We start from the raw sequence: 16370 nt of genomic DNA, 5'->3' as shown, positions 1-16370 counted from the left end.
TTTGATAATCGCTTCGCTATTTTGTCTTCGAAAATTTCATTCCATTTTTATATCGTAGGCTACAATCCTTCCCCATTGTCTCTAAACCGCAAATGCTGATTGAAAGTACTTAATGTACGTTTTATAAGAACTTGGACATATAAAACCAAAGGTGATATCGATTTGTAGAATAAATTTTTTAAGACTGAATAAGTTACTAAGAAAACAACAGTTAGAAATCTGTAAAGCTGAGGCTGAGTCAGCTTTATCTCATGTAGTGCGTACGAATTACTAAAAGATACATCAAAACTGAACAATAAAAAACTAAACTTGATTTGTAGTAATTTGTCTTTGATTCGTTCGGTATTTGAGTAGTTGGTAGGGTAGAAATCGAAAAGTGTTTATGTATTGTCACGAATACAAATAATCACGAATAAAACAATAAGCCAATACCCAACCCTAATTTAAGTTTTTATACGCAAGTATAAATCTTTGACAGAACTGGTATATCGATTTAGTAATTCGATTACTGTACTACCAAAGTGTCATTGGATCTTGATTTTACTTATGAAATCCGTAATGCTGATGTCTCTGAACCTGTGGACACTTGAAATCAATATTCGACGACACATTGGTGGTAATTAGAATGAAATTACAAAGCATTCATATTGAGTTCTCCCAAAATTTTACACTTTATGTCTTATACCCAAGTATAAAAACTTAAACACGGGCCGGAAATTGCCCTAATATTTTCACAACTTTGACCTTGCGGCACATTTTTCTTTCTTTCGCAAATTCATCCATCTGTGACTGCCAATTATTTCCATGTGTCCAACAAAATCAAAGAGCTGCATGGCTGCTTCATTGGTATCAAAAACATGACCAAAAATAATTTTCCCTTTTGCAAACACTTTTGCAGCCTGTGTTAATATAACTCCTACTGCAACCTTTTTCCGTCGATAATTTGAATCAACATTTGTCATTCCTGTTTCGCCTACTTCATGCATTGCCGTCCACGCTACTACTTTTCCATCATTATCGTACAGTCCTGTCGTTACATTATATTTTATGACATTTTCAAAATACCACGCGGGCATTTTATAGAGTGACATTGCTGACAATTGAGGAACGTCACTCTGTTTAAGTGGGCCATAGTAAAATCCGTGCGGTGGTTTAAGGAACCTAATAATTGAAGAAAAAAGAATTTCCAAAATATTTTAATTTTTAGGTAAAATTTCTCACTTTTCCACCATCAATACATCTTGATGGAAATCGTGAAGAAGGCACTTTGAACTTTCGTCGAATGTTTTTTCTAAATTGTGTAATTTCACAATTTTTTCAACGATGCCGGCATGATGTACTTCCATTGCCCAAAACTTCTTCTCCTCGGTGAAGTCTAAATCTTTCAATAGTTTTTCTAAATTTGTGTATGGCTCTGCTTCTAATGAGTTAAAATTTACAATGTAATTGCAATAGATCATCAAAAATGTTCCACATTTCAAAGTTTCTTCATCTATTGTTAAAAAGATTACTTTTTCTTGCCACTCGGGATGTTTCTCAAAGCGCTCAATAAACTGTCCGAGTAGTGCAAATGTTGACACATATTTTGGCCAGTCCACTTGATAAAGATTCTTAAGAAACTTTAGTTCCGTAATCGTTAGCTTCTTATGCATAATAAAATCAGGCACGTAATTGACACTTCGGACATTCAAACTCAGACTAACATTTCGAAAATTTTATTTTTTAATGTTAATTGATAAGATTAAGTGTACCAACACACATGTTGTGTGCTTATCTTTTACAAAAAAGATTAAGAGGCATAGCCACTATTAGATGAAATTATAACCTATATTTGTGCGTTTCGTATTTTACTTTCAATGTTATCTTTTTTTTTAAATTACTACATACATTTCCAGCAGATTAGCTTTCAATAAAAATAGATTTTTCTGTGTCAGTTTGACCAGCTCTGAAAAATAAGCTGTTTATGAAAATTTCAATAATAATCCAGTAGCCATAGAACATCCAGTGTCCATGAAAGGTACAGGCGATGTCTTGGGTGATTTGGAAAGCTCTTGATACCCAGATTGCGAAAAGTTCGGGTGCCAGGCTGAAATCCTGTAAGATTTTGAGAAAAGAGGGGGGGAGGCTGAAATTCTGTCATTTTTCGACAAAAGAGGAAGGGTTGAAATGCAGGGCTTCAGTTTTTTACCGTTTTGGTCCACTTTAAACCAAATTAGAGCAAATATTATCGACTCATCCAAAATTCGTTTTTGTTTTCTTTGTAACTGCAAATATTATTAATGGAATCGACAGAGAATTGAATTTACTACATCTAGGAATATTTTTTTCAGATTTTTAGATTTCACATGGTGGGCAAAAAATGCGGTCAGTCAGAAAATATTTTTAAACACCAATATTTTCACTGTTTTTCTTGACACCAACATCAAAAGTTGATTATGTGTTATGTGTTTGAGCGGGGAGAAAGAAAGAATACATAAAGCGAAAGTCAATATACATAATGCGAAAGTCAACTACATAATGTAATGTCAACTCCTGTCAATAAGTGTACTGCGAGCAAAATTGAAATGAAGCGTGTCTGCATTTTTTGCCCACCCTGTGAAATTTAAAAATCTGAAGAAAAAAATCCTAGATGTAGCAAATTCAATTCTCTGTCGATTCCATTATTAATATTTACTCTAATTTGGTTTGAAGTGGACTAAAATGGTCAAAAACTGAAGCACTGCACTCCAAACTCCCCCCCCCCTCTTTTGTCGAAAACTGACAGAATTTCAGCCTGGCACCCAAGACATCCCCTGCACCTTTCATGGCTAATGCATTATAAACTCCTCAATTATAGTCAAACTGCCACAATCACCTCAATATCCTCACGCCTTTTCGAAGAACTGCAGGTATTATAGAACCGCTACACCGCCTACACCGTTTGTACGACTTGAAATTCAAAGCAGACGGTAAGGGCAATCCATTTGTCTATCTGTCCGTCCGTGTAACCGATAACTTGAGAAAATGTCAAAAGATTTAGAAAATTCGTTTTTTCCCTGATATGTTCTGACAATTGTGAGATCCGATTGAATTGCGGAAGTTAACAATTTTTCCCAAAATCACAGACACATCAATTCATATTTTGATTATTTAAAGCCAGGTGAAGTAGTTTACATATTTTGCGACCTTCACCTTAAGGCATTAATCGTATTTTAATTGTCGAATAATTTTTCTGTTCAAAAATTTTTACAACGGCAACAACGTTCACAACCGTATGGGTTCTTTTTTAACTAGCTCCTGAATCTTTCACTAAAGGTACTGAATCGTTTCAAGCGTCCATAGTTTGAATTTTTTTGGTTCGTGCATATCTCTCCTCATTTCAGCTTCGAAAATGGGAATTCCGAGTTCATATCTCCCTCATGCGCCATTGAATTGGTGGGCCACAAGTTGTGGCTGAACCACTTTTTGTTAAATGGCTGTGGGTCCCTGATTCGACAATCGATTCCACCAAGAGAAAGATATTTCCACATGAGTTTTTGGCCCCGTACAGTCGTTCGTCATTACAGTCGAAGCGTTTGCTGTGACTGAGCCCCGTATGACCCGTAAACCTATTTCGTACGTGACCCTAGTCCGTCCATAGCCCTAATCCGTCCGTAGCACTAATCTGTCCGTGGCCCTAATCCGCCCATAGCCCAAATACACCTATAACCCTTATGCGTCCGCTACCATAACGTTTCCGTAACTCTATTGCGTACTTGACATTATTGCCCACCTAGCCCAAGTGCGGCACGTGCAATTTTAATGAAAGAATTCATATTCATCTTAAAAATTGGACATATCGCAATTACGAAAGCTCGTACGAAGTACCTCTTAAATAATAAGGTATCGAACAAGGATTTGTCTGCGTCGTGACTGCTAGTGACACGAGGAGCCGTTACAGTCGGTTCAAGAGAAAAAACCTCACTTCTTTTCTCAAATTGGAAAGAGCGAATGGGCACTACACAGGTCACTACATTTTATAGACAGAACGTACATCTCATTGGACACTATGATTTATATTTCACGCAAAAAAGTGGAAGATTTACAAACAATGTGCGTGGATCCTTTTCTCAATCAGGCTGTCTTACGTTATCATCTGCGTCTCTTTTTATCAAATCTATTAAACCCAATCCAGCCCTTACTACCGTTCGGCGTGGGGTAATTTGGCACACGGTGCAAAAATAATGGAATTTTCAACTGCGTAAAAGGTGAACTCGCACACAATTTTGCTTCACTAAAATTTCGTTAAAGGGATAATTAAGTTGATGGCAGAGCTAACAAACATTTATAGCATTAAATTTGCGTGTGCGAGATTGCGAAAAATGGACTTTAAGAATGTTGTATTTTTGCTTCGTGTGCCAGATTACCCGATACCCACCGTTCACGTCTGACCCTTTTCGCTTCTCGCTAGACGTGCGGTTACTGGTCCATCGATATCCGCAATCGTTCTTACCCACGTAGCCACTCGTGGTACAATTCTCTTTACGATCGATAACCGGATCGTACCTTCGCGCTGCCATTACGTTGGTATCGACAATAGAAAAAGGATTCTTACCTTTCGGAGAAGAAGTGGTTAGACTGACCTTACAGTTACCCTCAATACGCTTCGCAAAATGGCCTTCAAGAGTCTGACGACGATCGTCATACTTCGTTCCATCAGAAATCGCAGATTTCCCTCCTTCCCGGTTTCTTACAGCTAGCTTTACACCATGATCACCGACAGCGATAGGACCCATTTCTGCAACCTTATCCTTGCCTCACAAACTGTTTTATTTCAAAAAGGCTTCTTCTCTAGAAAAACACCGTTAGGCAACAACGCATTACAAGCAGTTAACAATGAAAATTTGTAAATTTCGCTTCCCAAATGAGACGCGAAAATTAAAAAAGGCAACTCGAGGGATTTCTAAACATTTAACCAAAGTACATCATTCATCGAAAATGTAATTTATTTATAAGCAACGATGTAGCATAACTGCATTTTGGCAGCGTTCTTTTCTAGGAGGATTTGGTTTATTTAAAAATCAATCGAAGTAGGTGATTTTACATTATTCCAAAAAGAAATTGTGCGCGTCAGTATACATTTGAACATCGACGAGTTTGAGCAGTTTTAAAGAAATAATAAAAATGTCCGCACAATCAAGCTTTGCCTTTTCGAAGGATATTGACGACATCGACATAATTATGTCGCAAATTAAAACCGGTGATTCTAAGCTTGACGAAAATGTATATTTGGTCGAACAGATGAGTGTTGAGCAGATGGAGGCGACTTTCGCTACAACGGAAACCGACGACATGGACGAAATTATGTCTCAAATAGACATCGAAGAAATGCAACAAAATGTAATGGACGAACAGGAAATTGACGACGCTGATCTTCACCGAGAAATCATTGCAAAATATGATGCAGCTGCATCCGAAATCAGTGAAGAAATCGTTAATCAAATGCAGCAAGAGGACGACTTGGAATATGAAATTCCTCCGGAGTTGTTGGCAGAATATAATCAAGCGATGTATCAAATAATACCAGCAAAATCCGGCAATCGGTACCTCCAGGCGTATGATGTGTTCAGAAAATGGCAGGCTTTGCACCGTACGAACAGTTTCGACGAAAAATTTTTGCTGGCATACTTCGGCGAAGCAGTGAAAAAGTACAAACCACCGACACTGTGGAGCATGTATTCCATGCTTAAAAAGACGCTGCTCTGTAAGCATGACGTAGACTTGGTGAAGCATTGTCGACTGAGAGCTTTCCTGAAAACGAAATCGGATGGTTACGAAGCGACGAAGGCGAAAGTTTTCGAAACGGATCAGTTACAGCAATTCTTCATCGAAGCACCGAATCACGTCTATTTGGGCATGTAGGTAAAACAAATTATTTTTTTTTTGGCTCTTTGTAACGTTGATTTGTTATGCAGGTCGTCATGGTTTTTGGTCTGTGTGGCGGGTGCAGAGGAGATGAACTCACGAATTTGACAGTGGCGAACGTGAAGGACGACGGAAAAGAATTAATTGTCAAGATACCCGAGACAAAAACAAAAGTTGACAAGCTGTACATCGTCGGCAATGAATTCGCCAAGATCATTCAAGAGTACCTGGATAAGCGTCCAGTATCCGTGAAGACGAACCGTTTGTTCCTACAGTGGCGTAAGGGAAAGTGTGTCGCCCAAGTTATGGGCAAGCACACTATTGCTAAGATCCCCAAGGAAGTGGCACAGTTCCTAAACTTACCTGAACCCCATCGCTACACTGGGCATAGTATCCGACGTACTACGACAACCGTTGCTGCTAATGCCGGTTTCAGCATTACTGAGCTTAAGCGGCTCATGGGTTGGAAATCAGAGAGATGTTGCTGAAGGGTATATTCAAGATTCTACCGGATACAAACGGAGCTTGGCGAAACGACTTTCCGCTGCAATTTTAGGCTCAACCAGCGAAGGAGATAACACATACAGTGACATAGTGCCAACGATCCCAGCTGTTGTGCCGAAAACGATCCCGGCTGTTGTGTCGCCAACAATCCCGGCTGTTGCGCCGCCAACGATCCCGGCTGTTGTGCCGTCAAAGATTTCTGGTGCAGCTCCGATTCTCCACAACGACATCAAAAATGCAGAGCTTACAGCCTCTACACCAACGTCAATAAAATTTGACTCTTCGTCTGGGCTCGTACTTTCCAGCGGTGGAAAGTCTTTGACTATATCTGGTACTGATGCACCTCAAAACGGTCAAAACAAGGAACAAAACCTCATTTTCCATTTCGGTGGTGACAATAATTCCTTCGCAATTGTAAATATGAAGTAATTCATGATGGGTGATTCCCGATTTGACAAATTAAACTGATTTGAAAGACATCTGTGCGTCAAATTTCATTGAATCGCCCTGAACCGAGGGGACCTGTCAAATAAACGCTGAGATTCAGCACTTTTGAAACTTTAGTTTCGGGAGATGTCGTTACGAGTTCTACATAAACATCCATAACTGTGGACTCTAGCCTGGATCCATTTGCACGTACGTATTGCGTTAATTGTTAGCGAAATATCGTGTTACATTAAGTAATGAACGTTCCGCTAATCTAATCTAATCTAAGAAACCCGCTTTTCTTTTTATAAATAATAATAATTGCTGTCAACTATTCAAAGAAACCCGCCTGTCTATGGCAACGTTCTTTTTTTCCAAAGTACAACAATTATTGCTGTCAACTTTACATCGACTTTACTTTCGCACCCTCGTTTGAGGGTTGTAATTACTTTCGCCTCTCTGTTGAGGGGCGAAAGTACTTTCGCTTCTCATTGGCTATCACTGCAGACTGAGAGTTGCATTTTTTCATTTTCGCGTCTCATTTGGGAAGCGAAATTATAACTTTCGTAGTTGCAGTAATGAAAATCCCAACAAAAATCTCTTCGAGAAAAGTGTGACGCAGTCTTTGAAATACAATTTCTAAAATGAATGATACAACACTGCTTTTTATAACAGTTTACAGTTTTGACAAAATTTGACAAAATTTGACAAAAATCGAAAATTTGACGAAATTCGAAAAGTTGACGAAATTTGAAAATTTGACGAAATTTGACGAAAATCGAAAATTTGACGAAATTTGACGAAATTTGAAAATTTGACGAAATTTGACGAAATTCGAAAATTTGACGAAATTTGACAAAATTCGAAAATTTGACGAAATTTGACAAAATTTGACGAAATTTGACAAAATTTGACGAAATTCGAAAATTTGACGAAATTTGACAAAAATTAAAAATTTGACGAAAATCAAAAATTTGACGAAATTTGATAAATTTGACGAAATTCGAAAATTTGACGAAAATCGAAAATTTGACGAAAATCGAAAATTTGACGAAATTCGAAATTTGACGAAAATCTGCCACCATTCAAGAAATATCTCTAAAACCCCAATTGACCCACCCATTTCCAACTTTCGACATTTTTCACAAATGCCCTTCTTTTCTACTTGTAAAAGTCTGAGACTTTGCCGAAGAAAGTAACTCTCTATCTGCCACCATTTAAGAAATATCTCCAAAACCCCAATTGACCCACCCATTTCCAACTTTCGACATTTTTCACCTATGCCCCTCTGTTCTACTCGTAAAACTCTGAGACTTTGTCGTCTAGCGATATCATTCATTTTAGAAATTGTACTTCAAAGACTGCGTCACACTTTTCTCGAAGAGATTTTTGTTGGGATTTTCATTACACTAACTACGAAAATTGTAATTTTCGCTTCCCGAATGAGATGCGAAAGTTTAATAATTCATCTCTCAGTAAGCCACGACATCACAAAAGGTGCGAAAGTACTTTCGCCCCCCAAACGAATACGCGAAAGTAGATGACAGCAACAACAGAGGAGCGAAAGTACTTTCGCCCCCCAAACGAAGATGCGAAAGTAAATGACAGCAACAACATGTGTTCCGTCTGGTGTCGTTGTGATTTTTGTGATAGAAACGAACGTTTCCATTAATTTAATATTTTTTCTTTTACCAGGAGGCTGCCGCCCCCTGGACCCCCCCATATTTCAGCTTATTTCGGTAAATTTCATCAGTTGTAAAGTGTTTAGGAAGCTCAAATTACAATTTTCGTAGTTATTGTAATGAAAAGTTGTATGGCCACGGGCTGCAAACTTCGCACACGGTTGAATTTTTTTACGTCGTGCCATGTGATCCAAATAACCATTGTGTATATGTTTTGGACGATTGTTTTTAGGCAATTTCGCGAGTTGTGCAAAAGTGCGAAAGTGCCTAATGGTTATTTGTGTACCTGTTTTGGACGATTGATTTTAGGCAATTTCGCGGATTGTAGGCCGAACGAAGTGAGGCTTACAAGCGAAAGTGCCTTAAATCAACCGTCCTAAACAGGTGCACATGTAAGTTTTCATGCAGAGGGCCGGAAACCCGAGAAAATTCGAAAAATTGCCCTCATTTTCGGCCATACATAAAGCGGAAGTCAATATACATAATGCGAAAGTTGACTACATAAGTGTACTGTGATCAAAATTGAAATTAAGCGTGCGCCAGTGCTCTTATTGAAATTAACATACGAAGTTGACACTTTTTGTTGCTGAATGATTTGTTAGTTATTTGTTAATTTTTGTGTGTGTTATTGTTGTGATGGCTGAATAATGAAATTTATCTCCTGTAATGTCATAATATTCACAATTTGAGTGTCACTTTTAGAATCAAAATGGGCTAGATTTAAACACGTCATTCACAGAACGTACGTTTATTAACTGAAAATTTCGATAAATGGTCACTCCCAGGGAGTTGCGGGAAACGACAAAACTTAACTAAAATAAGGATAGATTCGTACCTAGCGAAAATAATATCAAATGTACTGGAATGTATTATTTATTTTTACTTAAAACAGTCATTTCAAATTTCATGAGAAACGGCTTTCGCAACCGAATATTGGGAAGAACTCAGTACATTTTTTTATTTCTACCACGACAATGAACTGTGATGTTATGCCATGAATATATGAACGAATATTAATTATAAAAAAAATTAATGTGCACTTTTCAGCATTAAGGGCCGTGATTCAATTAAAAAATTCATTTCATACAAATTTACAAAAAAAATAATCCTATTCTGTCGTTGAAGGAATAATTACAAAACCAGTAAAAATTTCATTTATTACCTACGCAATCATTATTCGATCGTCAAAAAAATCAAAATCGATCAAAGTCGGTCTTTTTAAACTAAACTGTAATGTTTTTGTAAGATTTGTACATACAGGTTCGGAACGCTCTCACAAACACATTTACTTCACATTTGTTTCGCATGTGTTTCGCATTTGTTTCACATTTGACACACATCTGTGATTCAAATGTGAAGTAAATGTACATCACATTTAGTTCAATCGTCACATTTGACCAATTAGCGACGAATTTCAGGAAACGTTTGTCACATCGTAATACTTTGGACCCAAATGCACCGATATGTGCAATAAAATTAAACAAGTTGTGTTATTATAAGGCCAAATGTGCGAATCACATACGGGCAAATGTGTCATATAAGGCAAATTTGGCCATTTTGCATGCTCACATTTACCTAAATTGAAAATTATTTTTGTTAAAATTCCATTGCAACCTGATTCTACGTTCCTTAAACTATTTAGATGTGGCTAAAAAAAATCAGAATATTGAGTATCAAACATTTTTTGTCTTCACATTTGATTCACAGGAGATGTACATTTGATGTACATTTGATGTACATGTGATTCATATTTATTTTACATTAAACGAATATGTTTTGAGTACGTTCAGCGAGAGAGCGTTTAGTACAAATTGGTATAAACATGTGTACTACTGTAACTGACGCAGCAATTTTGAATTGAATTATTTTATTGCATTTTCTTCCATTTTTTTGTGAAATTTGATTTTTTTTTTTTGTGATCGTCTACGAATTGTTATTAATAACTACGTTCGAAATGTAACGATATATTTTTTAATTTTATTTATAAAACCTAAATTTTTATAAAATGATTTTCTTGTTCTTATTATATATACAATCGCTAAACCGAACTGGTGTGCATACGTTATTTTGCACCAGCTGGTCACATACAATTCCAAATGGGACCAGCTGGTGCAAAATAACGTATGCACACCAGTTCGGTTTAGCGATTGTATTCACATTCGTTGTGACTTTAGTTTATTTTCACTCATATTTTCATGGGTCCTGCGATCAGATTTTTCGAAGAAATCAAAATTTATCGAATAGTGATTTGTCTCAAGGTTTTATTGGTGTTAGTGTATGAAATTTGAGTAAATGTTTTGGATCGGAAAGTAAATAAAATAAAAGTGAATTTTATCGAATTTGTTCCAAGGTACGAATGACCCCAGCCTTTAGATAATAGTTTACATTTCCCGCAACTCCCTGAAAATTGACAAATTCTTGACAGTGTACTAGATGTGTGTTTTATTTGTGGGGAATATGAATGAGTGACGGTGTCATGGCGTGTTTATGTTTCAGTTTGATTTTTGAAATTTGTTTTTTATGGTGATTATGACATTACAGGAGATAAAACCTTGTTCATAACACGACGGTAGTAAATGGGGGTTTTGCGCACACGATGTGTTGCCGAACTCGCTTCGCTCGTATCGGCAATCTCACATCTAGTGCGCGAAACAATCCCATTTACTACCTTATTATGAAAATATCTATTTTGATATACCAGGCGGCTGCCGCCCCCTGGACCCCCGCATTTTCTGGCTAAATGCCTTCATATTTCAACATTTTGTTCTGCTGTTTGCGATACGTATCAACTTTCGATGTTGGTATAAAAAAAACACATTATGAACGACTAGGGGCAAGATTAAAAAAAATTAAACCTGTGCGATTGAGGCCCGGTCATCAACTCTCGCACACGGTTTCTTTACTTTCGTCCCTTTTCATTCATTGTACTATTGTAGAAACTTTTGATTTTTTTTTAAATTTTCCTAAACTCAATTTTTCTATAATAGTTATTTGTTAACCAAGAGCGAAAGTTTGCTGTCAGAGCGAAGCGTAGGCCGCAATAAGGGAGGGACTTATCGATTTTATTCGCGATTTCTTGTCAAATATCAATAGAAATACGAAAAATAAGAAACTCGTACATCGGGCATCCTCAAAATATTGTCTCATTTAAAAGATTTTACAAAAAGAAAATCTATGAAAATAGCACTTCCCACTCAATTTCACACCCAAATCACATCCACCTTGAACTTAGTCAAATATGGTTTAACGAAGAAAATCATCGTAAAAGTCGTTCATCGGAACATGATTATAGTTTTTCAAACGTCAAATCGCCAACACAAAAATGTAGTGTTTGTTTTGAAAATGTCATAATTTCGGTGATTTCGGTGTGATTTAATTCAGATTTTGTGAGGAAATGTGCTTCTTGTGTTGTTTTTAACAGTTCACTTATCGGTTGACTTAAAATATTCGTCGAAGCAACCAAAATTATGAAAAAAAATTTATGACCAATCATGTAAACAAACAACAATATTGTCGTTTGGTGGGACGTGAGTTGCAGAAGAGATGACCCAGTAGAAATAAAATGACGGCGGTAATCTTAAAAATTACGTTTTAGCGGAAACGTTTTGCTTTAAATGTGTATCCGTTTCCGGTAAAATAAATTAGTGCGAAAGCAACTACTTTTCATGAGCTTTATAATAACACCTTTAGTTAGGGGTGGGTCACATCCCTTATTCACTCAAGGTGGAATTTTGTATTTCTCCCCAAGGTGAACACAACGTTTTCCCTTGCGTTTTGTGAAAGTCCGTATTTTCTTCACTTTCAAGAAAATAAAATAAATAGCGTGTTTTGGTTTTAGGTGAGAAAATGATAATTTTCTCACCCAATACGACATTTTAGTGGAGAAAATGTTCATTTTCTTACCTAAAACGGCACCACAACCTCTCAGAATAACAACTAAACGCAATATAACAACGCTTCATACTGGGCAAAATAAGCATTTTCGCATGCTAGCGATTTTAAAAAATTTACGAAAATCAAATAGAAATTATCTAAAAGATCAAATAGTCATTTACGTATCTGTTTTGGACGGAGATTTTATTCAGTTTCGCAAGCTGTAACCCGAACTAAGTGGAACTTAAAGTTGTCCGGTGGGACTTCTTCCCAGCCTCCCCGGAACTATCAACCACATGCTCGGACACAGTTTTCGATGAATTACATTTTCCACACACACAGGCTATCGCCTGATAAATAAATGTTTTCAAATCAAAATCAAACCGCAGACCTTAAAACTCGCAAAATTCGATAATTCTATAATTTCGGAAATGAATGCGAGAAACCAGAGAAATGATAAGTTGGAACGCCTGGGGCGAGATAGAAGGAACATTGGAATGAAAATTTTGGTAGTTGGTAGCTGACTACCACGATGATAGTTGATAACACGACAGAGTAAAGTTAACCAGGCAGGAGCAAGGCTGTATACTTTGGGGTATACAGCCTTGGGCAGGAGCGCTGATTTGACTAGGGACCTGAATAATCTAGTAGCCCTATATTTTAGAAGAGGCCGTGCCCGAATGCAACACTGGAACTCACCCACAGCGCGAGGCTATTGATACTTAACCGAGTCAAAAAACAAACAAACAGAGCAAACAGCTCTTCCCTTACCCAACTTGATCATGTGAAGTGAAAAATGGTGAAGCAAAGACGCTGTTTCGACCTCGGGATTCAGTGGCGGTCAGCGACTAGCGTGATCTAGTCATCATCAGTTGTTTCCACAGATTCCTACCCAAGACAGCAGTATACTTTCAATTGTGTGGAGGAAGTGTCAGACGACTTTCATTTTTTGCTTTTAATGAAGGGATGAGACGGCGTTTGTATCGAACGTTCGTGCCACCGCACATCTGATTCGCTTATATATGGCATTACCTCCACATTACATTTAACCTTACTTATGTTAAAGTGTACGAAGTGAACGCACACAAATAATGCACAAAAGCGAAAACGAGTTTCTTCTCTCATTCTCTCTCGTATCATTTTTGGTCATTGTGCGCGCCAGAGATTATAGAAATTACGCGCCGCAAATTCTCATACAGAGTTGATCGCTTGAACCGTAAGGATCTTGCGTCATTTTTTAGTTCTCTTGTGTTCCTAAAGTGTCAGTTTTTGTGTGAAATTTTTAAGTTTTTTATGATCTGCAGTATATTACCATAACGACGAGTACTCAGCCGACAAAGGCTTATTTCACTTTCACAAAATGTTGTTCAAACAGCCATTCCCAATGGAGTTCGTGGCCCTAATTTTTATCGCCTCTTTTCTGTCATTCGGCGTCAAGTCCGTAAGTTTTATTCATTTGCCATTGGTTGTACAATCAGATGACACAGCAAATCCATTACCTTTCCATCAGGTCACCGTCAAGGGAAGACTACGCAATTATGCACACAATACGAAATGTCTTCGCGCTGTGGCCCAAGACAATGGAGCCGAGCTCGATGTGATCGATTGCTCTGATCCGGGCACGATAATCGAAGCGAATGGTTTTCAGGTAAAATATTTTCGAATTTTATCCAATCGAATCAGTGCTGGGCCACTTTGAGCACGCTGCGTACAATATAACCTCACAAACCACGTCCGCAATCAGCAAACACTTTTCTGAGTCTCACGTTTAAACGCAACAATTTCAGAACATGGAAAGCGAGGCCGCCTACATACAAATGGAAGTGAGCTCGAAATGTCTGAGTCTGAATGGCTTCGATAGTGATAACGGTGTTCATATTCTCCTTTGGGACTGTGTCGGCCAAGACAATCAAAAGTGGAGCGTTGTCAATGGGAATGCGGTAAGCTTTCCAAAACATTTCCGGGGGTTTTCGCCTCCATCCCAGTCTTTAACACTCATTCCCCGTTTCTACGAGACGCACAGGCTGGACCCTTTCAACTCCAATTGAAATCGACCGGTAAATGTCTTACGGCTGAAGGTGACGGAACTTACGTAGATCAATGGGATTGTGTTGGTACACAGGCAGCGCCGCATCAGTCGTGGACACTGGACATAGTCAACGAACCGCCGCAAGCCCAAAACTTTAAGGGTCGTCTACGCAACTACGCCTTCAACACAAAATGTCTGAACGCTGTGGGTGGCGACAATGGAGCCGAGCTTAATATCGTTGATTGTGCCGACGACAATCAGGCGTTGATGCTTCGCGTGGACAAATTTTACGTGAATTTAATTGCTGCGAAACCTGTTGAACAAGCTGCTTTCAGATCTGGTTTCAGCACAAACGACCATTTGCAAGTGATGAGAACGCTTATTGAGAAGTGTCGTGAATACAACATCGACATAGTCTTGCTATTCATAGACTTCGAAAAAGCTTTCGATTCAGTGGAAACATGGTCGATATTGGACGCATTAGACGAATGTAGAGTAGACTCAAGGTACTCCAACACAATTCGATATGTGTACAAAAATGCTACTTCATGTATAAAACTTCATAAGAGCACGGAGAAATTCAGAATTGGCCGAGGTGTAAGGCAGGGTGACACCATTTCACCGAAATTATTCACGGCGATTCTGCAGAGTGTTTTTAGGAAGTTAAACTGGAGTAAAATGGGAATAAATATAAATGGAGAGTACCTGAGCAATCTCCGCTTCGCTGATGACATAGTACCGATAGCAGCGAATCTAGGTCAGGCTCAGCTTATGCTACAACAGTTAAGTGAAGAGGCAAACAAAGTTGGCCTCAAGATGAACTTATCGAAAACAAAAGTCATGACCAACATCGGGGACGATAGAGAAATCAAAATTGGTGACACTGTCATTGAACGAGTCGACAGCTACGTATATCTAGGACATAAGCTGAAGTTAGGTCTGGACAACCAAACTGCAGAAATAAGACGTAGGATTGGTCTTGCATGGGCAGCGTTCGGAAAACTCAGACTAATTTTCAAAAGCAAAATGAATAATAGTCTGAAACGCAAAGTTTTCGACACTTGTGTCCTTCCAGTGCTCACTTATGGAGCGGAAACGTTAACTTTAACGAAAGCATCCGAAGAAAAATTGAGAGTGACACAAAGAGCCATGGAACGGAGTATGCTTGGAATAACACTCAGAGACAGAATGACGAATCAATGGATTCGACAACAAACCAGGGTCGTTGATGTCATGGAAAGAATAGCATCTCTGAAATGGAGCTGGGCGGGACATATTGCAAGAAGGACAGACGAACGTTGGACCAAAAAGATCATGAACTGGCGACCATATAAAAGACGAGCTATAGGTAGACCACCAGAGAGATGGACAAACGGAATTAAGAATATTGCAGGTACAAACTGGCAGCAAATGGCAATGGATCGTACGAAATGGAAAGAAGTTGGAGAGGCCTACATCCAGCAGTGGATAGAAACAGGCTGAAAAAGAAGAAGAAGAAGAAGAAGAAACGGAAGTCCGAAGACGCAACGGTCTGACGGTTTTCATATTTTTCAGAACATGGGAAGCGAAGCCGCGTACATACAATTCGATGCTAGTCAGAAGTGTGTGAGTCTGAATGGGTTCGCTGGTGACAACGGTGTTCATATGCTGATATGGGACTGTGTCGACCAAAACAATCAAAAATTCACCATCGTCAATGGACAACTGGTAGGTCGCACTGTTACACATTCTCTCTGCCTCGATAAACTAAATTCAATTATGTCGTTCAGGAAGATGCATTCCAACTGCAATTGAAAGAGACCGGTAAATGTCTTACAGCTGAAGGCGACGGTACTTACATCGATCAGTGGGACTGTGTCGGTACGCAGGTTGCTCCGCATCAGTCTTGGACATTGGACGTGATTGCAGATGCTGTGATACCAACACCGAATCTGGAACCAGCACAAGCGGACGATTTACCGCCGCCCAATTTG

This window comes from Bradysia coprophila, unplaced genomic scaffold (assembly GCF_014529535.1).
Source record: "Bradysia coprophila strain Holo2 unplaced genomic scaffold, BU_Bcop_v1 contig_586, whole genome shotgun sequence".
Taxonomy (NCBI): Eukaryota; Metazoa; Arthropoda; class Insecta; order Diptera; family Sciaridae; genus Bradysia; species Bradysia coprophila.
This window is presented reverse-complemented; position numbering follows the sequence as displayed.